Genomic DNA, 25,378 nt, shown 5'->3' on the forward strand with positions numbered 1-25,378 from the left:
TAGCGGGTGAGAGGGCCAGGGATGTGACTGGGAGCAAGCAAGAACCTGGATGGTGGAGATGGGTCAGGGAGTCAGTGGGCCTAGACTCAAACCAAAACAGGGCACGCAGGCAGGGCAAGAGGTTAGCGGCAGAGACACAGATGACCTGGAGATAAGGGCAGCCCCATTTAGGTCAGGTTTACAAGCAGCTTCCAGAGCCTCTGTAGGCAACAGACGGACCTCTGTTCAAATCCCGAGGTGAAGCTTGGCTCTCAGCTCTGCCACTTCCCAGCCGTGTGACCTTGGGTTTGTTACTCAGTTTCTCTGTGCCTCAGTTTCTCATCTCTAAAAAGAGCCATTTCTTCTCGGCCTGTTGTGAGGACTCAATGAGTTATACCATTTAAAGTGCATGGCAAAACACTCAGTAAATGTTAGGCATGGTGATTCAGAGGAGTGAAGTGGCTCTTTTTCATCTCTTAACCTACCCAGCATCCAAATGTCTTTCCTTCTGTGGGGGTCCCTGCATGACGGAGGCAGAAGATGGGCCTCGGGGAGGCTTAGGACTTTGATCCTGAGGGACCGAGACAAAGGTGCCGGGACCCCTCTTGGAGATGCTTTGCAGGGCTGGTGGCCGCGTGGGGAAGGGTGGCTGTGGCCAGTGTGGCAGGACAGCAGACTGTCCCTGTGCTAACTTGGCATAACCGCCCCAGCTCCTGCCCGCTGCTCTTCCAATAAATTCTATTTCTGCTGCATCACCAGAGGCTGCCCTGTGGAACGCAACCAAGAGCTCCAAGTAAAGCCATGCTTAACACTGCTGTCCAACACCACTGCCCTCTGGAATGCCCTCAGACCAGCCAGAAGGGTCAGCTCAGAAGACAGGCCTAAATTCCACTACAAAATGGAGAATGGCCCCAGACCCCACAGAAAGACCCCAAGGCAGAAATTCCACACAGGGAGCTCCTTGTCCACGGGCAGCCCGGCCATTGGAAAGGGCCAGAGCATCTGACAGATCCTAGGAGAGAGAGACCAGGAGAAGCCACACACGACACCTCTGAACTTGGAGATGGCAGGGGGCTGGCAGGCCAGGGGGCAGGGGAGGTGGCCCGGAACCTAAGGCGTGGCCTTTTTGGTTTCTAATCCTCGGTTACTGTTTCTCTGCCGACTGCTTTCCCCGCAGGGAGCATGAGATTTTTCTTCACGTGGGGCCGGGGTGTGTTTATCAGCTTGTTGCAAATTACATAGTAAACACTGATCCCCCTGGTTGAGGCAGCCACTGAGTCTCTTTGTTAGATTAATAAGATGACAACAATCTGGGCAGACTTTCAAGTGTTTATTTTCCAAACCTCACTTAGAGGGAGGTAGTCACATAGTCCCAGGCCCGCCTGCATTCCGGGTAGTTGGGTAGAGCTCCTTTCTGTTCCAAGCGCTTATTTCTCCACATGCAATAAAAGAAAAGGTCATTAACCCTCAGCCTCTGACAGTTAATCCTCATATACCTTATTGCCCATTTTCTAGTCAATAACTTAGTGTTTCTTATAACACCTGCACGCTTGTCGGCCTTGTCCCACAGACGTGTTTTCAAAGCCTAATCTTTACAGTGAATCATTTCCTGACTACTTCAAAAGCGTTTTGGCAGATGGACTGCCCTTCTTTATAACTAAGTGCATTTCAGCAAAATTTACTGAAAGTCAAATTCTGTAGCATCCTGTTGACTTATATTATTGTCATATGGATGGTGCAGCTCCCTGGTAAAAACAGTCCACTGCACCCCTTGGTGGCGTGAGGGGTGGGTGATGGGGTGCAGTGAGGCACAGCCTGGGGTGGCAGCTGGGGATGGCTCTGCTTACTCATCTTCAGAACTGCCTATCACATGTCTCCCCTCTGGATTCTCCAGACTGCACGGTGGTGAGAGTGCTGGTGAGCATTGTGGGAATAGAAAGATGACTCAGAACCTCTCTGCCTTCAAAGGAGTTGCAGCCTGACTGGGGCCACAGGGTCCTCCCACCTCCTGAGCACACAGGCACCTGGAACCTTCACCCTCGGGCCCAGTCTACCTTTCTGACCTCTGGTCCTGCCACCACCTCTCAGGTGCGTCCCGCCTCACGTCCACTCTCCTTCCCCCTAACTCAGCCCCAGAAGCTTTGATCCTCAGTCTGATGTTGCAGTTTCCTGACTCCCAAAAGCTGTCTCACACCTCTGGCCCATATTGAATGACCAACACAGTTCCCTCCAGCTGTCATGCCCTTCCCCGCCCCATCCTTCCAGATCCAAGAACAGGGCTGTTCTTCTGGAACTCATCCCTAAGCCCTAAGCCCCCACTTCCCACAGCTCCCAACTTGCTGCAGGGTTCCCCTCCTGGGTTGAGACTTGACTGCCTCCCTGTCTGATTCGCCCATGAGGCTATGAGCTCTTTTGAGGTATTTCAAACTCATCTTTCTAACCTCCCCGCTGGGCTTTACATGTAGCAGCTATTGGGAATTTAGCAAATGTTAAATGAGTGAATGGATGGATGAACAAAAATATGAATGAATGAATATGCCGATAGAGATACAAATAATAATAAACTTTATCCAAGGGCTTTCCGTTTACAAATGTTTCATGCCCATCAGTTTATATGATCCTCATACCTTAGAAAGGTAGTTACCATGACCTGAATTTCACACAGAGGCTAAATTATAATAACTGTAACAACTGCAACGTCTGAAGACTGATGCGAATATGCTCTACTCATCCTAGGACAACTGTGCAAGGGAGGCAGTCATCTTCCGCTGTTGGGAACTAAGTTTCAAAAACTTGTCTAAAGCCTGAGCCAGGATTGGAACCCACATCTTGAGACTCTAAAGCCTTTATTTATTCCCTGATATATGTTGGCAGACAGGGGGATGGAACTCATCCCAGCCGGACAAAGGGGGCCCGAGCGGAATCCTGAAGGGCTGAAGTGAAGATCAAGGGAGGGGCAGATGGGCTGGCCAGTGGGACGGACATGGGCAGAGGAGGGGAGGGGGCGGGGACCTGAGAGGCCGTGTGAGGTTTAGGCAGTGCGTGGAAAACGTCCCATGCCAGTGGCCAGGAGGAGCCACGCATTGACAGGCCTCATAGCCTCTGGGGTGAGGCACTTAATTTTGCCCACAGTAGCTCCCCTGTGGGAGTGCAATGCAGCACAGGGGCCTTGGGAGTGTTCTTCTGTGTCAGGGAGGAAGAAGTTGGAGGCAAGAAGACCAGTTATTGGATGTGGCAATAATTTGGACCAGCCATAAGGTGACCTACCATGGATAGTGCGTGGAAATATAAAAGGGGAACACGTTGGGAATATTTCCCACACTTTCCCCCATCTCTGTTCTTAGCCCAAAGAAATTTCTCCACTGAAAAAGCTCCCCATGGTGTGCGGGTTCAGGCTGCTGTGCCCGTGTGCTCACTGCTCCGCGGCCTCCAGTGCTCCTTTCCCACCTACAACTGCCCATCTGGAGAGCACCTGCTCACGTGAAACTCCTCCACAGAGCGTTTCCTGACTACAAGTGTGATGGAGTTAACCACCCCACCTTTGCACCCCTTCACACCTGGTACGTACTTCTGTTGGGGCATCAATGCCAGTGTGCCTTGTCTACACACCTGCCCTCTGGGAGACAGTGAACTCCTCTATGGTTGGGTCTACTTTCCTCCTTGTGTTCCTGGCCTAGGGCAGTGCCTGACACCTAGGAAGCAGGGTGTGGAGTGAGTGAATGAATGCAGGTCAGCATGAGTGAGTCAACGGAGACACTCTCCTCCATCCTCTCTCCAACAATCGATGATGTCCAATAAGAGCAAGCCATGCTTGGCACTCTCTCTCAGGCTGCATACTTTGTTTTGAAAAATGCCTTCAAATTAAACATTGATTTTGTAAAATTAACGAGTGGCTCATTTGGCAAGTTCGAAACATCCAAAACAAGCAAAAAATGCTTGGGTGGAAAGAGAAAAAGAAGAGGAGAGAGAGAAAGTGTGGTTTCGGGCCACTGGTTTACAGGTGCTATGTTTCTTGCATATGATTGAGGAAAACAAAAACCCAGGCCTGGGAATTGACAATTGACAGGACTTCTATGACAAGTGACCTTAGACAAAGTTTGTTTCTCACTTCCTTCCATTAGCTCACAGAAGAACCAATGGGAAAAGGCATTGGAAATGGCAAGGAACACCCTAAAAGAGATGTCTTCTTATTCTGCCTGGCTGGTAAAATATTGCCTTGTGAATTATGTGCCAGCTTTCAATGTGCACCAAAAGAAAAGGAGGATTTTAATATTAAATGTATTATTTTCACTTACTAAGCCATACATTAATTAGGGAGAAAACATGTTCCAAAATATGACATTAAATCCCTTAATAAGCTCTAGTCTTTACAGAAAAGTAGGAAGTACGCAGACACTAGCAGCCTAACCTTACATGCAAAGCCATCTGTGATTTTAGAACTAACCTGAGGTGGCACGCTGTTGTGAAATTCTAAATTAAATACCACTAAACATGATTACGGCTTCAAAAATTAGTTACATGCTTCAATAACCACACTTTTATCACAAGAACACACAATCTAAAGCCAAAATAGTTGAGTATAACGTGCCAAAAATATGCTCGCCCCATACATTGTTAGAAAGAGCAGTAGGAAAAGAAATCTAAAATTTACTGCTATTTCATTTGACGGCAGCCAGCATCTCCTGTCTTCCTTGGCAAGAAGGCCATTTTTCTATGCTGTATTTTGCACACACAGAAATCTGCATAGAGTGATTTGCATACCAAAAACACATTTGTAAAAGAAACTGTTTGCATAGAAGCCGGGGGGGAGACAGGGTTGCCACTGTTGACTTCTATACACACAACTCTCCCAGGCTACTTACTTTTCACTTTCCTATGTGCTGAATTTCCAAGAAAGGGTTATGGATTTTATGATGCATTAAAACTTAAAGCAACTATATCCTGTAGATATCCAAGAACAACCACAATAACAACACGCGCTAAATGTTCCGTGCTAACGGCCTGTCAACTTTTTACTGAGAGGCTGGTAATAATAAGTGCTATAATATATTGAGCATTTATGATATCCCATGTGTTTTACATAGATGATTGCTTATTCTCACAATTAGTCTTCAAGGTTGGTGTTGTGGTTCCCCATTTACATAGGAGGAAACTGAGGCATGTCAAGGTAATGTACCTTGCCAAAGCCTTGCAAGCCAGGGCGGTGAAACCAGGTTTGGAAGCCTGACTGACTGCTCAGCCCTTTCCTGCCACCCCCGCCCCGAGCTGCCTCTCTCTTTTCCCAGTTTTGCTGCACACCACTGGGTTTTTCTTCCACCAGCTTGTTGGGAGGTGGGAGGAAGTCATGCTGAGAGAGGAAGTCATGTTGTACTTTGCTTTCCTGGCATATTCTCTGACCAGAGCCTAGAAGCAGGACGGCCACAGTCTCAAGGCTCAGTGAAGGTGCCCCATAAACGAGCTCCATGACAGACATGGGGTGAATGGGCAATGGCCTGTGATTCAGAGGGTGTCAAGGAGAGAGACGGATTGGTCTCAGAACAAAGACGGTACATGGCTGTTGAGATGCAATGGGCCCCTCCCACTCGGTGCCTACACGCTATCACCAATTCAGTGCCAGCCCAGCTGTATTCTCAGAAACACAGAATGGTTTGTGTGTGCTTAATTATAATGCTACTTACAGAGAATTTATCAGCGGCAAATCAGAGGCTTGATGCTTTGCTTAAGAAAAAAAAATTGGTAGTGGCTCTGAAATGTGTTCATCTGATGAGTCCTTTGGATTCCAGTATACAGCATTTGAAAGAAATTGGCCATTTCTGGAAAGTCAAGTGGAGGGGGGAGCAGAAGATGCAGAATTAAAAGACTGCAGATGCCTGCCAAAAAAGATTATAAACATTTACTTTCTTTTAAGATACTTCTTTGTCTTGGTGTTTTTTCTCACCTAGTTTCCTGTTATTCATGAATCCATCATTGTCCAAAGAGTCCCAGCTTTGAGACCTAATTATGTATTAGTCACTGTTAAAAAGCAGTTTTTCTGACACTTTCAGTAATAAATTTCTTTTGATGTGATTTATAGTAACTCTGCCTTATAGCAAGTTCCAGGCTAAAGCAAGTAATGTGACAGCAAACTGTTTTGGAGGCAGACGGATCTGTTGTAAATCTTGGTTTTGTCCTTCCAGTTTGACCTTACTAATCTCTCTGAGCCTTAGTTTCCTCACCTGTGAAATTGGGAAAATAATGCAGGGCGGACCCTGGTTGCCTATCTAATAGCCATTTCCATCTCCTTCAATGAATGACAACAGATCTTAGTTTTGTTCAGGTCACAGTGTTCCTGATCCCAGCAGAGGAGCTGAATTGATCTAAGTACTCCATTTCTATATGCCAGTGATTGGCTTACAGCCTCTATGGAAGGCTTGTCATCAAATTCCGCCCAATGAGGCTGAAGGGGTAATATGCTAGAAGCTTCTGAGAAAGATTTTCCTCTCTGATAAGAGAGATACATGAAGAGAAAGCCCATTTGGGAGGGGTGCAGTGGTTCACGCCTGAAATCCCAGCACTTTGGGAGACCTAGGCAGATGGACCACCTGAGATCAGAAGTTTGAGACCACCCTGGCCAACATGGTGAAACCCCGTCTCTACCAAAAATACAAAAATTAGCCGGGCATGGTGGTGTGCACTTGCAATCCCAGCTACTCGGGAGGCTGAGGCAGGAGAATGGCTTGGACCTCAGAGGAAGAGGTTGCAGTGAGCCGAGATCACACCACTGCATTCCAGCCTGGGCAAGAGAAAGAGACCCCACCTAAAAAAAAAAAAGGAAAGAAAGAAAAAAGAAAGCCCATTTGCCTTTGCCCTCTTGCTTCCCATTCTGCATGCTGCCGTCGGGACATGATGTCTGGTGCTGTGGCAGCCGTCTTATGAACACGAGAAGAAACATCATGGACACACTAAAGACAGCATAGCGAAAGGCCTGAAAGAGCCGGAGTCCCTGGGGACAATGCTGATCTGTTGAACCAAATGTCCATCCATCTCCAGGTTTCTTGTTAAGAGTGAATGTTTTTATGGTTTAACCTGTTGTGTATTGGGTTTTCTGTTGCTTACAGCCACACACACGCGTGCATACACACACACACAGTAACTTATACAAATACCAACTTCATAAGATGGTTGTAATAAACCGTACATTGTATATAAAGTACTTAGGACAATATCTGACACAGTAAATGGTTGCTATAAATAGTAACAAAACTGATCAAACATAGGTAATGATTTAAAAGAGCAAAAGTTCCAAAGCACAACACAGATAAGACGAATGGTACTGATTTAGCATGACAAAAACCACCTTTATATTCCTGGTGAAGGGGTGCTAGGGAGACCTTGAGGTCTAAGACATTGATTACAGTGACAAATCCTCATCTCAGGGAGTGAGCTGCAACCGCTGCCAGAGCACACAAGCTATTGGCCAGGAAAGGACTGGGGTTCTTTGCCAGGTTTCCATCTCCCCTCTCACAAACCGACAATCACCCTGTCAGCAGCTCCGATTCATGTCTGGAGCCTAACAATTATGTGTATGTGAATTCCCAGCCTTGTGAAGGGGCAGGGTTCTTTCAACCCACAAAATATCTTTCTAGAATACTAAATTTTACTAGAATTTTCTAAAAACATGTTTTATTTCTTTATGGCAGAACAATAGATACACTGACATATATGAATATAATTTAGGATTATAATTTCCGCAGATATAGTCTACTATTTCGAATCACCATGGTATCACAGGACCACATATAGTTTACATGAAAGTATTGATTTTTTAAATACAACCTACTGGAACACAAAAAAAGAAAACAATAAGATAACATGTGAAAGTATCTAGTATAACAGAAGTAAGAAGTAATACCTCTATTACTATAGAGGTAATATAGTAGATACTCAATAAATAATCTCAAAGTAACCAGATTTTTTTTTCATCACTCTATGTTTTACCAAAGAGGCAAATGACAAGATTAAAAATTAACACTGGGGAATAAATATATGCACATACTCATGTCCTTATCCACTTATGTCTAAGGTTAGTGTACATCCATTCAAAAGTCCTACACTTTCTGTGCCTATGGTGCTATATAACAAGCATTGATTTTTATAACTTATGGCCATAAGGCTTTGCAGATCTCTGAATTAGTAATCATATCCAGCATATTTGTTATAAAAAAGAAATAATCAAACATACAGACAAAAATTCACGAATAATTGGAACCCAGAGGGTTTTTCTAGTTAGATTGCAGTTAATTGAATAAAACCACCAACTACTGAACATTTTGATTAATTGAGATTTTCTTATGTGCTATAGACGTATTTCCTCTTTCCTCCTTTACAATAAAAAGCAAAATTAGTGGTAGCACAACTTTTCACATTGTGATTTCCCAAAATCAGTGATCCCTGCTTCACTAGAGACTAAGATAGCATTGATTCCTTGGAGGCAATTTCTACTCTTTACAACATGATAGATTGTTTTCAACTTGTTTTTAAGAAATTTAATGTTTACTTTAGCAGCTATGGTCTTAACTTGATATTTGAAGCTCGAGGTAAGGGCTGTACTTTTAGAAAGAAATATTTCAGGTGCTTTTCATAGTCCCATAATGTTTTATAATAGATTTGTTGAATAGAATTCATATACCATGAAATTCATTCTTTTAAAGTGTTCAATTCAGTGGTTTTTAGTATATTGACAAAATTGTGCACCATCACCACTAATTCCAGAATACTTTTATCACCCCTAAAAGAAACCCTTTATCCATTAACAGTCACTCCCCATTCCTCTCTCCCACCCTCACCCACCACTCCAGCCCCTGGCACCAATGTACTTTCAGTTTGTATGGGTTGCCTAATCTGGACATTTCATATAAATGAAATCATACAATATATGGCTTTTTGTGTCTAACTTCTTTCACTTAGAGTAATGATTTCAAGATGCATCCATGTTGTAGCATGTACTTTATTTCTATTTATGGCAAATAGTAATTTATTCCTTTTTGTGGCAAAAATATTCCATTGTGTAGATAAGCAACATTTTTATCCATTCATTAGTTGATAGACATTTGAGTTGTTTCTCTTTTAGGGCTACTATGAAAAAGTGTTTCATGATTATTTTTATGGAGGTGAAATTCATATGACATACAAGTAACTGTTTTAAAGTGTACAATTAAGCAGCATTTAGTGGATTTAGAATGCTGTTCCATCATCACCTCTCTCTACTTTCAAAACTATTTTTATCACCCTGGAAAAATCCTTCATGTCCATTAAATAATCACTTCTTGCTATGGTTTGAAAGTGTCACCCAAAGCTCTGGCATTGGAAACTTAATCCTCAATGCAACACTGTTGAGAGGTGGGATCTTTAAGAGGTGATTAGGTCATGAGGGCAGAGCCCTCATAAATTAATGTCATTATTGTTATAGTGGGTTTGTTATTCCAAGAGTGGATTTGTTATAAAAGCAAATTTGGCCCTCTCTTGCCACTGTCTCCCTCTCTTGCTCTTCCACCTTCCTCAGTGGAGTGACACAGTATGAAGACCTCTGTCAGATAGCAGCACCATGCTCTTGGACTTCCCAGCCTGCAGAACTGTGAGCCAAATAAACCTCTACTGTTTATAAATCATCCAGTCTGTTGTATTTGTGTTAAACTAGCACAAAACAGACTAAAACAGGAAATTAGTACCAGAGACAGGCTGTCACTATAACAAATACATGAAGATGTGAAAGTGGCTTTGGAAGTAAATAATGTGTAAAGGCTGAAAGAATTTAGAGGTGCAGGATAGAAATGCGTGGGTTACTGTGAATGAGATATTAAGGGCAATTCTAGTGAAGACACAGAAGAAAAGAGCTGTGTTTTTGTTTCTAAAAGGTTATAAAAAGCCATGAGAATGTAGTTTTTGTTAAAAGAAAAGTAATTTTGTCTAGCTTTGAGATTTTAAAAAGTTGTTTTAAATTGAAGGAACAAAAAGAACAGATATAGAAAGTTGGGGAAAGAGAGAGAATGGGAATATTGTAAGAGGTTGTGAAAGGTTTATGGAAACCTTATCTTGTGGTCAAAACTGATTGAGATTGGATAGACTTGTTCACAAGGTTTATTAAGATTGGCTTTAATTTTAATAACACACTGATACAAAGGTAGAATTTGGTCTTCTCTTTTGAACAAGATTTTTGTGTAGTATTAATAAGAGATAGGAAAATATTTTTGTTTACCTTTGAGTAAACTGCAAAAAAAGACATAAAGGGGTAACAGAAAAGACAGATTCAGTTTGCCTCATGGTGTCTTTATTAGGTCTTATGATTACTTGGGAAACTGAGTCTCCTCTCTATTAAAGAGTGAAAGGTTTTGCTTTTTGAAATCTCTGAACTATCACTTTGGCTAAATGAATAACTATCATTTTCCAGTGACCCATGATCCTATTTTGAACAAGAGTTTTAAATCTTTGGTATTTGACAAACTTTCCAGAATCAAAATTCCATATTCTAAATTCAATCTTCTTGACCTCAAACTAACTTTTTGGATATTAGGGACCCTGAAACTCTAAGAGAGACATATTAGACTTGCTTGGTATGTTAAAATCATATGTGAAGCATTGTCAAATAAGAGATAGTGTTTAACTTTATTTGGGTTATATTTATATAAATGTGTTTTAATATATGTTCCAAAATTGTATGCGACTACTAAAATTCTCATATGTCTTAGTATATGTTATCAGTAATAATTATGATTACTATGTTAAATGCCACAAAAATAACCAAATTTCCTTGTCAATTATATCTTCGACCACGGCTATTCTAGACTTTTGTCATCCAGACAATTATTGTTTTACTTTGACTCTTCTCAAAAACTGGTTTAGTCAGCTATGGTCCAAAATTTGCTCTTTTTCAACGAATTAATGGAAAGGACTCTCACAAATACTCTTGAATACAGGTTTCTGACAACTTTAGAGATTATATTATTGAACTGGCTAAAAACTTCCAACCCTATAATTAAAAGGTTGATATGCTCATGACAATTGCTAGCTCAGGCTGGGTGTGGTGGATCACACCTGTAATCCCAGTGCTTTGGGAGGCTAAGGAGGGTGGATCACCTGAGGTCAAGAGTTCAAGAGCAACCTGGCCAACATGGTGAAACCCCATCTCTACTAAAAATACAAAAATTAACCAGGCGTGGTGGTGGATGCCTGTAATCCCAGCTACTACGGAGGCTGAGACAAGAGAATCACTTGAACCCAGGGGGCAGAAGTTGCAGTGAGCTGAGATCGTGCCACTGCACTCTACCCTGGGTGACAGAGCAAGACTCCATCTCAAAAAAAAAAAACAAAAAAAAACAGAAAAAAGACAAAAGATTGCTAGCTCAACATCAAGTGGAATAAGAATTCATTAAATAGAACTAAACTAATAAAGAACTGAAATAGTTTTTATGACTTCTTTAAAACAAAAAAGATTTTGGGTTGTTGTTGTTGTTTTTTGTTTGTTTGTGTGTTTGGTTATTGATTCTTTTTATGTTTTGTTTTCCAGAATCAAGAAAATGTTTTTTTTTCTTTTGAGCTATTTATAGCTTACAATTATTAGGTAAAGTATACCTTTGTGAGCAAATTTGAAGCATTTATCTTTCTGATTTCTCCAGAATTTGGAAATCATATGTGAGTATTTTTATTTTATGGCAATATAGTTATTTGTGTAAGTTCAATATGAATCTGTTTTCTTTTGTAACAGGGCACATCAGAGGTTGGTTATTTTACTAAGGCTTTGACTGGAGTGGCATATTTTCCAGTACGATCAGATTGCTTTGAGAAACAGAGGTTGACTTTATAAAGCTAATAATAGGCTCTTTGGAAAGACTGGCCTGGTACCTTATCTATGAGATTTCATAAGGTTTCTAACTTGTGTTAAGTAAAAAATGTAACTTTCTGACAGGCCTATGAAACTCAAGTTATTTTGGAACCTCAAAGAAAGAGGAATGCACCCAATTCATACAGGTACCACAAGCACAGTCTAATGGCAAATCCCTGGCTTGGCTTCCTAGCCTTGAGGATTTTAAAAGTCTAATCGGAAATTCTGATTTTAAAACAGCCGCTATGGCCAATCACTATTATTGCTACATTTTATGCAAATAATCAGTCCAAGAATAATAAGACTAAATTTTTTGGGGGGCAGGGGACAGAGTCTCGCTCTGTTGCCAGGCTGGAATGCAGTGGCGTGATCTCAGCTCACTGCAATCTCTGCTTCTCGGGTTCATGAGATTCCCCTGCCTCAGTCTCCCAAGTAGCTGGGACTACAGGCACGTGCCACCACTCCCAGCTAGTTTTTTGTATTTTAGTAGAGATGGGGTTTCACCATGTTGGCGAAGATGGCGAAGATGGTCTCGATCTCCTGACCTTTTGATCCACCTGCCTTGGCCTCCCAAAATGCTGGGATTACAGGCATGAGCACCCAGCCAAGACTAAAACTTATTTTGCAAATAAATTTATCTTACTATGATTTGTCTTTGGTAAAAATAGGGGACTGCAGAGAGAAAAATTATGTTTCAAAAGAGAACCGTAGGACACATATTATTAGATTCTAGCTTTGTCCATTGTTTTTGAGTTTTTATTATTTTCCTAAAATTTGGACTGAATTCTGAATTCCTTCCTGGCTATATGTCTCCAAACTAACATTTTCAATTTTTTTTTCCATTTTTCTGACTTGAAATCATTAGAAATCATTAAAATTGTGCTTTTCTTAAGGCCCTGCAAACTGAAGCTAGACAACTTAAACTTCAGAGAAATCAAAGCAAATTACATATAAACAGATTTCATGCTTGTTGAAGTATGGACGACTGAAAAAGTTCACTTAAACACCTGATTTGAACTGCAATCCGAAGTCGCCACTGCAATCTGAAGATGCTTCAGAGACTCTTGAAAAGCTTGTCTATAGACTACTCCAGTCATTAACCTTTGTTTTTCTTCTGTTTCTATAGAAATGCTTCGTATTAAAGATCTGTTTGCCTGCATCATATAGAGAGAGCCAATCTGTAATCCCACCTCCTGGAATAGGTCACAACTGTTTAACCAAACTGATATATTCTCAGGGGTGAGACTGATTCAAGAAGATATAGAACGATACACTGAAATTTACTTTTTTCTGTTTATCCCAATTTGTTTTTCCACTCCTTTGTCCATCAGTACCTAATAACTTCGAAGCCAAATCTCTCCTAAGCTATTGGCTTGGCTTTTAATATGTGAAATTTTTTAAGGTTTCAACGTAGGGACTGAAGGAAATAAAAATATTTTACCCCAAAATATATTTCTTTGACATATTTTGAGATGGTTGTCAGAGAGCCAGCAAACAGAAGTAGGCATGTAAAGTTGTCTTTTGTGGGGGAGATTTACATCTGTAGAGAATTTACATTGATGCAGCCAGGCTTTCCTTTGTCTGGATCTAGGAAAAAGAGTCTGACACCTCTAAAGGTCTGAAAGAAACACCATCTATTCTCTCTGAGGGCTACTACCTGTGGAATTTCATCTACATAACAAGACCACCTCTGCTAGTCAGGCCTTCTCTTCTTTTCCTCCCATAGCCTTTTAGTGTGTATGTGTGTATGCTGCCATAACCTGATTTGCCGCAATCCGGGCCCCCGTTCTTTCTGTAACCTCAAGATGGCATAAAAGTTTCTGCACCCCACTGGGGTACTGGGTAATCATTCTGATGTACTCTGTGCACATGTTAATAAATTGGATGCCTTTTCACTTATTAATCTGCCTTTTATGAGTTGATTTTTCAGTGAAACTCAAGAGAGTGAAGAGGTTTTCCCCTTTGCCCCTACATAATGTATTTTTCCCACTAAACTGTAAGATCCCCAAGGGAACAGTCTGTGTATTATGCTAATCACAAAACCTTTTTGCCTAGCACATGGTGGATATTGACTGGTAGTGTTTTAGACTGGGGCATGAGCATATTTACCACAATGCTGCTGAAATTTTGGATACCCTATCACTGAGGCTCTCAAAATATACTAACTGAAACACACACACACACACACACACACACACACACACACACACATAAACACAAATGTGGTCATAATCACATCGTTAATACCTACCGTATTCACGCCATCCACCCAAATAGTAGAATTCAGGAAACCAAGACAAAGTCTCCTAAGTGATATTAAAATTTACATTTCCTTTCAAATGGTTCTTTGCTCATGATTTAAAAAATAATTGATCTTCAAGACCACAAAAAACAAGCATACCATAATTGAATGACTGCCTATCAAAATGTGATCTGACTTCAGTGATTATTTTGCCTTCCAAAGGCTCAAAAGAAAGACTTTCTAAAGACATACTTGTACAGCAAGGAAATGTACTCATAACATTAACACTTTGATTTCTTCTCATCTTTATCATGTGGTATTAACATGTAAATATGACCTTTGTTTTTCAAGATTTTACCTACTTCCTTTATTCACTTCTCAAAGGACAGATCAATGGATGAGATTACAGCTATCATAAAATTAATTTCATATACTTGAGAAAGCTACTTTAATCACCACCTGGGGGAAAAGATAAATAACCTGATATAGCTTCCTTAGCTGTAAGAACTAAGATTAGAGGAAAAAATTGTGATGAAGGCTTTCATTGAAACTGCAATACCACACACACGCATACATACACACACACACACACACACACACAAAAGTGCTGCATTTATGATCAGTCCCTTCAAGTTAGAACTGAGGCACTGACCTGGTGAGCAAATGACTTAAATATTAAATTAAATATTGACTATTTTGCAGTTTATTTCTAGATAATTTTGCCATAGGTTTTCCACAATTGAGACACACTGCAAACTCCTCATTGGTGCGAAATGAGGAAAGCTTTATAGTACATACAAATATATATTTTTTTGAGATGGGGGATCCTCCCACCTCAGCCACCTGAGCCTTCTGAGTAACTGGGACTACAACCATGCATCACCATACCTGGCTAATTTTTTTTTTTTTTTTGGTAGAGATGGGGTATTGCCATGTTGCCCAGGATGGTCTCGAACTCCTGGGCTCAAGTGGTCTACCTACCTCAGATTCGCAAAGTGCAGGGATTACAAGCCTGCACCATGGCACCCAGCCTTAATTTTTTTTTAAGAAATAAGTTCAGGGTACTATGAAAAACAATTTAAGAAAATGATAGTCATTAGTTCTAATAAGGTGCTGAGCTGGAGTAATGAAGAACATGTGGACTTTGATTCAGACTATATCACTCATTAGCTACATGACTTTGAGCAAGCTATCTAGCATCTGAGTCTTAGTTTCATATAGAAACAAGAATTGTGATTGTCAAGCACGTCCATGTGAAGAGAGTCCACCAACAGACTTTTATGTGAACAATAAAGCTTTTTAATCACCTGGGTACAGGCAGGCTGACTCCTTTTTCAGACTCAGCCCGCCTGCACCCAGGTGATTAAAAAGTTTTATTGCTCACACAAATCCTGTTGGTGGACTGTCTTCACATGGACACGCTTGACATTTTGTGCTGAAGACCAGGAACAGGAGGACTCCTTTGGGAGACCAGTCCCCTGTCCTTGCCCTCACTCGGTGAGGAGATCCACCTGCGACCTCGGGTCCTCAGACCAACCAGTCCAAGGAACATCTCACCAATTTCAAATCGGGTAAGTGGTCGTTTCACTCTCTTCTCCAACCTCTCTCGCTATCCCTCCACACTTCAATCTCTCCCTGCCTTAATTTTGGTTCCTTTCCCTTTCTGGTAGAGACAGAGGAGACGCGTTTTATCTGTGAACTCAAAATTTCAGCGCTGGTCACCGACTTGGGAAGACAGTCTTCCCTTGGTGTTTAATAACTGCGGGGACGCCTGTCTGATTATTCACCCACATTTCAGAGGTGTCTGATCACTGCAGGGATGCCTGCCTTGATCCTTCACCTTGGTGGCAAGTACCACCCCCTCTCTCTCCGTGTCTCTACCCTCTCTTTTCTCTAAACTTACCATTTTACTATGGGCAATCTTCTTCCCTCCATTCCTCCTTCTTCTCCCTTGGACTTAGTTTTAAAAAAGTTAAAACCTCTTCAACTTCCACCTGATCTGAAACCTAAGCGTCTTATTTTCTTCTGCAACACCGCTTGGCCCCAGTACAAACTTGGAGTAATGACTCCAAATAGCCAGAAAACGGCACTTTTGCATTTGTCCATCCTACAAGATCTAGATAATTTTTTTCAAAAAATGGGCAAATGGTCTGAGGTGCCTGATGTCCAGGCATTCTTTTACACATCAGTCCCTCCCTAGTCTCTGCTCCCAATGCGACTTGTCCCAAATCTTTCTTCTTTCTCTCTTGTCTGTTCCTTCAGTCTCCACCCCAAGCTCTGAGTCCTTTGAATCCTCCTTTTCTACAGACCCATCTAGCCTCTCCCCTCTTCCCCAGGCTGCTCCTCGCCAGGCCGAGCCAGGTCTCAATTCTTCCTCAGCCTCCACTCCCCCACCCTGTAATCCTTCTATCACCTCCCCTCCTCACACCCAGTCCGGCTTACAGTTTTGTTCCATCACTAGCCCTACCCAACCTGCCCAACAATTTCCTCTTAGAGAGGTGGTTGGAGCTGAAGGCATAGTCAAGGTTAATACTCCTTCTTCTTTAGTCAAACTAAATCAGTTAGCGTTTAGGCTCTTTTTCATCAAATATAAAAACCCAGCCCAGTTCATGGCTTGTTTGGCAACAACCCTTTGACACTTTACTGCCCTAGACACAGAAGGGCCAGAAGGCTGTCTTATTCTCAATGTGCATTTTATTATCCAATCCGCTCCTGACATTAGAAAAAGCTCCAAAAATTAGATTCTAGCCCTCAAACCCCACAACAGGACTTAATTAACCTTGCCTTCAAGGTGTAGAATAATAGAGGCAGCCAAGTGGCAACGTATTTCTGAGTTGAATTACTTGCCTCCACTGCAAGAGAAACTCCAGCCACATCTCCAGTACACAAGAACTTCAAAATACCTAAACCACAGCAGCCAGGCATTCCTCCAAGACCTCCTCCCTCAGGATCTCGCTTCAAGTGCCAGAAATCTGGCCACTGGTCCAAGGAATGCCCACAGCCCGGGATTCCTCCTAAGACGTGTCCCATCCGTGTGGGACCCCACTGAAAATCGGACTGTCCAACTCTCCGGGCAGCCACTCCCAGAGCCCTGGAACTCTGGCCCAAGGCTCTCTGACTGACTCCTTCCCAGATCTTCTCAGCTTAGCGACTGAAGACTCACACTACCCGATCTCCTCGGAAGCCGCCTGAACCATCACAGATGCTTTGGGTAACTCTTACAGTGGAAGACAGGAATGTCAGGCCTCTGAGCCCAAGCATGCATGCATACATCCAGGTGGCCTGAGGCAACCAAAGAACCACAAAAGAAGTGAAAATGGCTGGTTCCTGCCTTAACTAATGACATTACCTTGTGATATTCCTTCTTCTGGACTATAAGTCTCCGGAGCTCCCCACTGAGCACCTTGCGACCCACCCGGCCCCTGCCCGCAAGAGAACAACCCCTTTTAACTGTAACATTCCACTACCTACCCAAATCCTATAAAACTGCCCCACCCCTATCTCCTTTTGCTGACTCCTTTTTTGGACTCAGCCAACCTGCACCCAGGTGATTAAAAAGCTTTATTTCTCACACAAGGCCTGTTGGTGGTCTCTTACATGGACATGCGTGACAGTGATTATATGAGAAAATGAGTATGAAATGCCTAACAATACCAGATGTATACTATGGCTTTTATTACTCTAATAAGATATGGATGATTTCACAGAGAATGCTAACTATAGGTGTGAGGGAAGAATAACCCCCATAGGTTCTTAGTTGGAGTTAACCTGTTACAAAAGACAAATTAACAAGAGAAAAAGAGAAGCTTATTAACATGTATATTTCACATATACATGAGATATAGAGAATGAGTAGTTCTCAAAGAGGTGGCTTTGAATTTCAGTTTATATAGCATCTTCAACAAAGAACAGCAGGATGGGCATGGTGGCTCACATCTGTAATCCCAGCACTTTGGGAGGTCAAGGTGAGCAGATCACTTGAGCCCAGGAGTTCAAGACCAGCCTGGGGAACATGGGAACATGCAAAAACCCCATCTCCACCAACACACACACACACACACACACACACACGTGGAAAAACCCCGTCTCAACCCCTCTCCGCCCCCACACACACACTAGCTGGGCATGGTGGTGTGTGCCTGTAGTCCCAGTTACTCAGGAGGCTGAGGCGGGCTCAGGCTCAATCACCTGAGACCAAGGAGGTCAAGGCTGCAGTGAGCTGTGATTGCACCACTGCACTCCCACCTGGGTGACAGAGACCCTGTCTCAAAAAAAAAAAAAGAACAACAAATATTTAGAGAAATTTTAGGAAAAGGACTTTTGAGCCTTTAGGGACAGCACCTTGGGGGAAGGCAATAAATGGCACATAAAGGCTAGTTAGTAAAGCTTGTTAATACAGATTGCTCTAGTAACATCTCCATACCTATAAGGGTCTAAAGTTGTTTTCAGTGGTTAATGTTTGTTCTCTCTGGCAGGAGGGTGGGCAAGGTACTTTTTGTCTTTGTAAATCTATGCCCTGCTCTTTGGAAAATAAGGAGAGGGCAGAGAGCTTTCCTGCATTTGCTTCTTCTGTTCTGTTCAACAATCCTTCATATTTTGGGGCAGCATATTCTGGTCTCCTACACAGGCAAGGTAAAACATTGAATAAAAATTTAAATTGTTCCAAAGAAATAATAACTAGGAAAAACCTTAATGATTCTGAATTCTTGTTATCTTACTTAAATTATCTTTATTCTCTATTATCAGCTATTCCTCCCCTATTTATTCACACAGACATTTGTAAGCCACCAAAAAAAACCAATAAAGCGGGGGGGAGGGGGAGTAGGGAATGGAATGTACAGGAACTGAATATGAAAACTGCTGACCCGAACTAAGTAAATTATTTTGCTCTTCACTCATGCTGGAGTGCAGTGGCATGATCCTAGCCTCAAAATCCTGTAATCTCAAACTCCTGGTCTCAAGTGATCTTTCTACCTCAGTCTCCCAAGTAGCTAGGGATTCTCACAATGTTGGCCAGGCTGGTCTTGAACTCCTGGCCTCAAGCGATTCTCCCTCCATGGCCTCCTAAGCTGTTGCGATTACAGGTGTGAGCCACCTCCCTGGCCAATAAACCCATCTTCTTGACCATGTTCATAACTACCAGAATCATGCCATCTGGTTCTCCTTAGATTATACTTCTCTAAACATATACCATATATATTACAAAAATTATCTGGTGTTATCAATGGAACAATCATGAAATACCACAAACCAGAACAAGTGGTCTCTTACTATCTTGAAATCCATAGATTTTGCAGCAATTTCCAAAATTATATTACTAAAAGTACTTTACTTAAAAATTGTTTACCAAAGAAACTTCCTACATTTTAGAAGACAATAGACAGAAATGTATTTAACTGAAGTGTCTTAACAATAGCTAATGTTCCTTCCCAATCATATGCTAAATAGAAGCATTAAATATTAATAAATTTCATTCCATCTCATTCAAAAGTCGACTTTTTTCTTCATCTCTTTATTATTCAAGACAGTTCAGACATACTTAAATTTAGACACTTTTAAACTTCCGTTAACTGCTGAACAGTTTACTATTACAAAGCTTAAACATTAACATATTCTAAGTTTGTAGTCTAATTTAATACAAGTTTTTAAGGCAATCATGTTACACTTTGGTAAGTTATATCAAATGCCTTATTGAAGTTTGTTTCTTATTCACATTTTACAAACATTTCTAATTCACGGAATTTCACTGATTGTAAAATTTCCCCAATCAGAGATGTGAAGGCTACAAAGAATCAAAAACATGCTTTATAATTTCATTAAAGTTTATGAATCTCAACCATTGTAAAGATCACTGAAACATCTACCAAATTAAGTGAAGAGTATTTATTACACTTAAAGTGAGATTTTCCCTCCAAAGTCACCAAAACCATTCTTTAATATTCAATAGACAGTAGTTGGAATTTGCAGGATTTGGGGTTTTTTCTTCCTTTTTTTTTTTTTTTTTAATGTCAGGGTGGTATGGTCTTCTTTGGATGTATGGCTGTTGAAAGCTGAGTTATACAAAAGAAATCTTTGGAGAACAGAGGCTTTTCTTTACATATTTATTCCCAGAGACTGCCCTTCATCTCTTTCCGGCTTTCCACATTGATCCAATTGTAGCACTTCCTGGAGAGAGCTATGTTCTAATCAGCAACATTAGGAAGAGAAGGGACAAAGAAAAAGGAGAAAATGCAGATCTTCTCATGTCTCTTTGAAAACAGTGAATACATTCTAAGTTACAAGGCAGTATAAGTCACAATTTAACTTTTAATAATTTTTACCTGTAATGGATATGAACAGGAAATATGCGATGAGTCCTTCATCTATTCAATAGGTGCCCGATTTCTATTGAGATGAACACCATGTACCAGAATCTCACTTTGTTCCCCATCCATATAGTTGTGCTGACCTTAAAACCTCATTTGCAGGCTATTCAGTAGTTATGCTTGGATAATCTCTACAGAAAGGGCGAATCAAAGGAGGTAACACCTAGAGACCCAAAACTACCTAACATTACTTCCTGTTAAGAATTTTTCCTTTTAATTGCTGAAAAACTATTGAGTTAAAGCAACCATGCCAACTCCCCAAAGATAATGGTTCAAACCCTCAAACGAAAGGTTTGCAAATCCTCTTGAATTGCCAAAAAGAAGCAGTCATTTAAAGAGAACTCAGACTGCATATTAAGTAACCTCTACCCAAAATGTGAACATCTTACACACTAGTATTGTTTGCACGCGACTCCCCACTTGATGGAAATCTGTACCCACTGTGGCTAGAGCAGTTCAGAACTCCACGCCTACTTTTTCTTCTTCAGGGGTTCGGGCGCTTGCGCCACGGGAGGGCGAGGCAGCTTGGGATACACCTTGACCAGGTAGCAGATGAACCACTGCAGGGCCGCGAGGGTGCGAACCATGAGGATGTGCGCAAAGAGGCCGATGAGCGCAAAGAGGCCCTTCCACACGTCCGCGAACCCCAGTCTTCGCAGGACGCCCAGAGCCGTGCTGCCCTTCTCCTTGTTCAGCACAGACACCACAGAGTCGGCGGGATGGGACACCACGGCGCAGAAAACGCCGGCGATGTAGCTGGCCACGAAGGTGATGCCCAGCTGCTCAGCCTTGGTGCACTGGCTCTGGGGCTTGAGCACGGCGTACCTGTAGAGCACCTCCACCGTGCGCTCGAAGCAGGCGAACTTCCTCATGGTGTAGGGGATCTGCCGCAGCCACAGCGGCGCCACGCCCTTGCAGAAGGCCCACAGGCCCTCCTCGCCCTACATCCTGGGCGCCGTGGCTCGCAGGGTGCCGGCGTAGCCCAGTCGCGTCTGCACGCGGACCTTCACCGCCTCCACCGGCGCCAGCGAGAGGTCGGCGAAGAACTCGGCGCAGGCCCAGGCGACCAGGTACAGGCGGATTCTCCACGCGTAGGCCTTCTCTGGGCCCAGGGCCTCCGCGTAGCGGATCTTGAAGACCTCGTAAAGGCCGAACTTGAAGCCCTGCAAGGAGTAGCCGAAGAAGGTCAGGGCCCAGCCGCGAGCCAGGCCGCGTAGTCAGTCGCTGCGCATCGTCACACCGAAGCCGCTGAGGACGCCCTTTTACCAGCCGGGGTTCACCTGCAAGCGGCACTTGACTAGGTCCAGGGACACGATGGCCGTGTGTGTCAGCTGCAGCTCAGCATCCCGCCCAGGCCGCACAGCAGCAGGTACCGGGCCGAGCCGTACTCCACGCTGGCCGCCTCCGCAGCCGCTGCCCAGGGCCTGCAGCCGCCTTGGCCCACGCTTCTCGCCTGCAGCACTTGGCGGTCGCAGGGGGGTCATCCATGGCTGCGCTGGGTGCAGGCCGACCCTGCCTTCCTCCCCTCCAGGCGCATTCCCTCAGGGGTCGCGGGGCGGGGCGGGGCATCGTGAACCTCCCTGGTGAGCCCCCCAACGGTGCAGGCGAGGGCATCCCGGCGGGACCACAACGCTTCATCCCGCGCCTGCGCAGTCCGCGGTGTGACCAGACAGTTTAAGTAGGCGGTGTTGCCCCGCCCCTTCCCCTCCAGCACGCCCCGCCCCTTTGCCCCTTCAGGTCAATGGGCTCCTGGTAGCTGCAGGAACCCCGGCCCCGCTGCGCCTGGGCCAGTGGTCAGTAGTCCCAGAGCTCACCTTGGACGGTGGACCGGGCCTTCACTACCCTCGTGACTTTGGTCCAGCTCGGCTGCCTAGTCCTCTACAAAAATGCGAAGAAAATAAACCAACAAGTACAAACACGAGTAAACACAGGAATAGGCGAGTACGTAGATGAGGAGGTGGACGAAGGGGTGAAGAGTCGCCATGCACTGTTGCCTTCCTGAGAGGCCTTTGTGGAGTCCTCACCCAACTACGCCGGTTTAGAGGAATAGTCATCTCCATGGCAGTGGCGTTCCACGGTGCGAATGGGCAGAGAGAGCCAGTGGCTTCCGGATACATAACGATCTCACCTGGTAGGTAGGTGACAGTTTCCCCCAGCTCACACACTACTCCTGTCTCCCAACAACGGTTGTAGTGGGAGCCTAGGAAGCATGGGGACACTCACTGAATTTAGGAGGGGTGCTGATTATTTTCACTTATCAGGTATTTTCTTTTCATTGACTACTGATTTTGGAGGATACGAAAGTGAGTCAAAAACCCTCGTCTTTTGGGAAGCTTACAGTTTCACTGGCCCAAAAAATAAGAACTAAGTGACCCCAGGTATAAATCAGTAGCATACATCATCCATTCATTTACCCACTTTGTGCTGGGCCCTGTGCAGGGCTACGGGTTCAGCAAAGAACCAGACATACTCCTGCTTACTTCTAAATAAGATTTTGTTTTAAAAGAAAAAAAATCAGGATTTTGATAAGTATTATAACAGAATTTGTTTGGTTTTTGAGACAGAATCTCACTCTGTCACCCAGACTGGAGTGCAGTGGCACGATCTCGGCTCACTACAACCTCTGCCTCCTGTACTTTTAGTAGAGATGAGGTTTCACCATGTTGGTCAGGCTGGTCTTGAACTCCTGACCTCAAGCGATCCGCCTGCCTTGGCCTCCCAAAGTGTTGGGATTATAGGCATGAGCCACCGTGCCCAGCCTATAACAGAATTTGAATAAAGTTCTAGATGAACAAGGAAGGAGCAACTCATTTTGCCTGATGAGGTTCAGAAGATTTCCCTGAGGAAGTGACAGTGTAGCTGGGTCTTGAAGGATAAGTAGGAGTTTGCCACGTGAAAAAGACTAGAAGGGCAATTTCAGGTTAAAGGAAACAAACCTAAGTGCATTTCCTACTGAGCAGAGGGGATTAATTCAGTATGATGGAAATCAGGAAGGGCTGAGTCTGGAAAAATAAAATTGGGTCAAATTAAGGAAGGCCTTAATGTCTTGTTCAGGACTTTGACTTTTATCCTGTAGGGCGGGCCTATCTTTCTCACAAGTGTGATCCACAGACCACCTGCATCAGAATCACCTGGAGTGCCTTATTAAAAATCTCAGCTCACACTCTAGACCGTCTGAATGAGAATCTCTGTGAGTAGAAGTGATTTTAATACACTCCTAGGTGGATTCTTCACTAAAGTTTGAAAACTACACACCACAGTATGTGGATCATGGGAAGTCAAAAATTTTTGTTAAGGTTTTCTGATCCACCTGCATGTGGCACTTGACCAGGTCCAGGGCATGATGGATTTTCTGATCAATAATTTAGTATTTATATCCAGAACTGGGTGTATTAAAGAGAATAAAAAATAATATTCCCTCAACCCTCATAAGTTCATAGTTGGGACAGACTCCTGCAACAAAAGATTAACAAGAGAAAAACAAGCAAGTTTATTAACACATACAGTGCACATAATGTGGGAGAAAAGTAACTCTAAGCAGTAGCTTAAGAGTCTGGCTTATATAGCATGTCTAATATAGCATGATACATTTTAGAAACGTAATGACAAAAGCAGTCCCAGGCTCCTACAGGTGGGAAAATGTAGGAAGGTAAATTTATGGGGAAGCTAATGGAGTAAAGTCTGCTCAGATTCCTCTGGCACTGTCTCTAAGCTGATAAAGGTTGTAAAGAAGAATTTACATCCTGTCTTTAGGCGGGAAAGCAGGGTGGATAGAAAGACCTTTTGTCTTTATAATTCTCTGTCCTGCTTTTAGTCAGACAGAAAGAAGGCAGAGAACTCCCTATATCTGCTTCCTAGTTGCCTTTAGCTAAAAAAAAAAAAAAAAATTATGTCAAAGAGGCATGTTTTGATGTGACATGTGACAGATTCTGGTTTCCTTCAGTATTCACCTGTGAAAATTTATCAAGCTGTACACTTAAGATTAGAGTACATTATACACTTTATGTATATTATACCATATTTTTTTTTAAAAGTTGACTGGTATAAAATTCTCACCCCAAACTAGGGATGATGGCTAGAGGAGAGAACAGAGGCAGATACAGGTTTTCTCAATCAACAAGCCTTTTTTAAAACTTCTCTCCTTGTAATAGTCTTCTACCAGGAATTTACGTATTAAAGAGAAGTCTCTGTCCTTGAGTCACAAGAGAACAATGAAGTGTTAAAATATCCCATACTAACTAAATTAGGGCTTCTCACAGTATGTTCCTGGGAACACTGGTCCACTTGAAAGGTCTGCGGTCAAATGAGTTTGAGAAGTGATGTGCTTTGGATCTGTGTCCCCACCAAATCTCATGTCACATTGTAATCTCAGTATTGGAGGCCTGGTGGAAGGTGACTGAATCGGGGGGCAGAGTTCTCATGAATGAGTTAGCACCATCCCCTCGGTGCTGGTCTCGTGATAGTGAGTGAGTTATCATGAGATCTGATTGTTTAAGTGTGTAGCAGTTCCCCACTCTTCTTCCTCCTGCTCTGGCCATGTAAGATATTCCTGCTTCCCCTTTGCCTGTCACCATAATTGTAAGTTTCCTGAGGCCTCTGAAGAAGCAGATGCTGCTATGCTTGCTGTACAGCCTGTGGAACTGTGAGCCAATTAAACTTCTTTTCTTTATAAATTACCCAGTCTCAGGTATTTCTTTTTCTTTTTTATTCTTTTTTTTGAGACAGAGTCTCACTCGTGTCACCCAGGCTGGAGTGCAATGGCGTGATCTTGGCTCACTGCAATCTCCGCCTTCCGGAGTTATTGTGAGTTATCGTGAGATCTGATTGTTTAAGTGTGTAGCACTTCCCCACTCTCTCTTCTTCCTCCTCCTCTAGCCAGGTAAGATATTCCTGCTTCCCCCTTGCCTGTCACCATAATTGTAAGTTTCCTGAGGC

General features: G+C 43.0%; 1 pseudogene across 3 annotated transcripts; it reads right to left on the reverse strand.

The window, feature by feature from the left end:
• Positions 1–1,290: 1,290 nt before the first annotated feature.
• Positions 1,291–22,563, reverse strand: LOC101019091 (annotated as a pseudogene). 3 transcript variants are annotated; one of them, XR_002523604.2, is made up of 4 exons: positions 22,258–22,503; positions 20,885–21,606; positions 5,658–5,792; positions 1,291–1,412 (listed from the first exon to the last, which is right to left on the reverse strand). The product of XR_002523604.2 is annotated as a phosphate carrier protein, mitochondrial pseudogene, transcript variant X1 (transcript). The 3 variants fall into 3 exon arrangements; XR_002523611.1 differs by lacking the exon at positions 20,885–21,606 and having other exon boundaries at positions 5,658–5,849; positions 22,258–22,563; XR_648337.4 differs by lacking the exon at positions 20,885–21,606 and having other exon boundaries at positions 22,258–22,549.
• Between the last annotated feature and the right edge of the window lie 2,815 nt (positions 22,564–25,378).

The sequence above is a fragment of the Papio anubis genome, chromosome 1 (genome assembly GCF_008728515.1).
Source record: "Papio anubis isolate 15944 chromosome 1, Panubis1.0, whole genome shotgun sequence".
In the NCBI taxonomy this organism is placed as follows: domain Eukaryota; kingdom Metazoa; phylum Chordata; class Mammalia; order Primates; family Cercopithecidae; genus Papio; species Papio anubis.